The sequence below is a fragment of the Pteropus alecto genome, unplaced genomic scaffold (assembly GCF_000325575.1).
Source record: "Pteropus alecto unplaced genomic scaffold, ASM32557v1 scaffold38, whole genome shotgun sequence".
Taxonomy (NCBI): Eukaryota; Metazoa; Chordata; class Mammalia; order Chiroptera; family Pteropodidae; genus Pteropus; species Pteropus alecto.
In genome coordinates, this window is record NW_006442512.1 from 5401206 (window position 1) to 5403886 (window position 2681).

A 2681-nucleotide genomic window follows, 5' to 3' on the forward strand; every position below is an offset into this window, starting at 1 on the left:
CAATCGTGACTTTATAATGAAGCCTCCATAAAAATCCAACAGGATAGATTCAGGGTTGGTGAACACGTGGAGATTTAGGGAGAGTGGTGTGGCTGGAGAGGGCATGGAAGCTCTGAGCCCCTTCCCACATACACTGTCCTGTGGTTTCTGGGTTCTAGGGGGGAAGAATAATACCAAGGACTTAGGGCATTTTGTCAGCCAGGGGCTGAGCTTTTCTACAGAGCCTATGCTAGAAACAACTCAAAGAAAAAGATTCCAGTCTATCCCAACCCATCCCATCCACTCATCCAACAAATACTTATTGAAGGCACTCTCTGGCCCCATCCTCAAGAAGAGCAAGGAGACAGCATGAGAGCAGAGTGCAGAATTTCCAACTAGAAGTTGAAATCAAGGTCTGACCCAATACTTTCCAGCTGTGTGGCCTTGAGCTAGTTACTTGGCCTCTCTGAGCCTCATTTTCAAAATAGAGCTAATAATACTACTCAACTTTTCTATCTCCCAGGGCAGTTTTGAAAATCAAAAGCAACCTTATTTGACAAAGTGGTTTGTAGGTTGTTATTAAGAAGATAAAATAAGTACTTAATTCCTTGGAATACAAGGTAGACAATCATAAGTGCTGTTAGAGAGGCCCAGATAAGAGGCTTTGCGAGAAAGGAGAGACAGGGAGAGACAGAGAGGGAGAGAGTACATATGCACGGTCAGGACAATGGGGGAGGCTAAAGAGAAGAGGGGAGGCATTGACGTTAAAGGATGGGTACAATCCCAACAGGCACTAGTGGCAGAGAAGGAATATTCCAGCAGAGAACAGAATAAACAAAGGTACAGAGGCCAGAAATAATAGGGCAGTTTCCAGAGAGTACAATATGCCATCAGCATTTGCAGGGGCCCATGGGAGATAACATTGCAAGTGTATCTGGGGAGGTGACAGGGTGCCTTGAACACTAGGCAGAGGCACTTGGACTTTATTTGCTAGAGGTGTGTGTGTGTGTGTGTGTGTGTGTGTGTGTGTGTGTGTGTGTGTGTGTGTGTGTGTGGTTTGGTAGTTTGCAGTGTGGACCTTGGACTAGCAGCAGCAGCTACACTTGGGAACTTGTTAGAAATACAAAATCTCAGGCCCTGCCCCAGACTTAACTAAAGTAGAAACTCTGGAGGTGGGCCGAGGAATCTGGGTTTTATCAAGCCCTCTAGGGAATGCTGATGCCAATCAAGTGTGAGACTGACTGGTGTAGCAGGTACTGTCAGCATGGTGTCCTGTTCTCAGCCCTGCCAGCTTCCATCTGCCACCATCAGAATCTTTTCAACTGTGAGTTTCTAGGGCCACTGGAGTCTTCCCTACCCAAGCACAAAAAGACTGGGATTGCCAGGAATTAGTGTCCCTGGGGAGCAACTGTCACTCGGTGGTTGACAGGAGTTGGTTTAGTAAGCCCCAGCTCCCCAGCCCCTCAGATGGTATGGCTGTGATGTGGTTTTACACTCCATCCCCGGCAGGGTGGAGATGTAGGGCCCACAGTAATCACTGTGCTAACAGTGGTAACAACGCCTATCTGTACTGGCCACCTTCCCTCCCTGCCTCACTTCCCACTGGTGTTTTCTGGGACACATCCCAAGGGAAGTACTGCCACTGGAGTCCTTTGCTCTACTTCTGGGGGAAGCCAAATCAAGATCGTTTGTGTGCACGTGTGTGTGTATGTACATGTGCATGCGTGCGTGTGTGTGTGTGCGTGTGTGTGTGTGTGTGCGCGTGTGTGTGTGCATGCTGGCATGGTAGCATGGGGTAGTGGGGGATTGCTGACTTTCTGGGCCAGGGAATGGAACTGGCAGAAGAGACCTGGGAGAGGAGACAGAGTGCCTGGAGACTAGACGCAGGAGGAAGGGGCACTGGTAAAGATCTTGGCAAGGACAAGGTAGGTGACAGAGGGCTTAGGGAGGAAGGGGTCCTGGGGGAGAGGGGATTTCCTCCTAATGCAAAACTGCCAAGACTGAGTCATGATCGGGTGTAGAGTATGAAACAGAGGGAGGCCAAATTCAACTCCAGCGCCTTAACATCGTTCCCATTTCATCGACAAAGAAACTGTGGCCTGAGAGTTAAGTGGCTTAACCCTAAGCCAGGCCTCATAGCTAGTCCGAGATCTGGAATCGAAACCCAGGCCTGCCAGGCCAAAGCTTAGCTTTTTCATATCACCATCAGGAGCACAACTTCCAGCACTACCGGTTACCTAGGGCCACAACTGCTACTTCCAACTGCTTTGATTTTTGTACCTCTGAACAATCTGGTTTTTGTTCTGGTGAGAGGAAGGGTCCCTCAAGCAAGGGTTTCCCACACGCTCCCCTTAGCACGCTAGCTCATCCCTCAAAAAAAAAAAAAAGAAATCAACAGAGGTTCTGCCGTAGGCAGCCTGCAGTTGCCCCAGGTGTAAATCTGGGTCATTTACTTATCTTCTTGCCTCAATTTCCTCATCTGTAAAACAGGAATAAACATACTTCACATTAAGCTCTTAGACTAGTATTCCTGTTGGTGTTGTCATTGTTCTTATTCTTGTTGGTTACATTACTAAGTTTGGAAACAATGGGACGCAAAAGCGTTCAGTAAAATGCTCCTGACTGTCTCTTATCATATTCATCACCCAGCTAATAAGCAGCAGAGCCAGAATTCAACACCAGGCCTGGCTGACAGAAGCCCA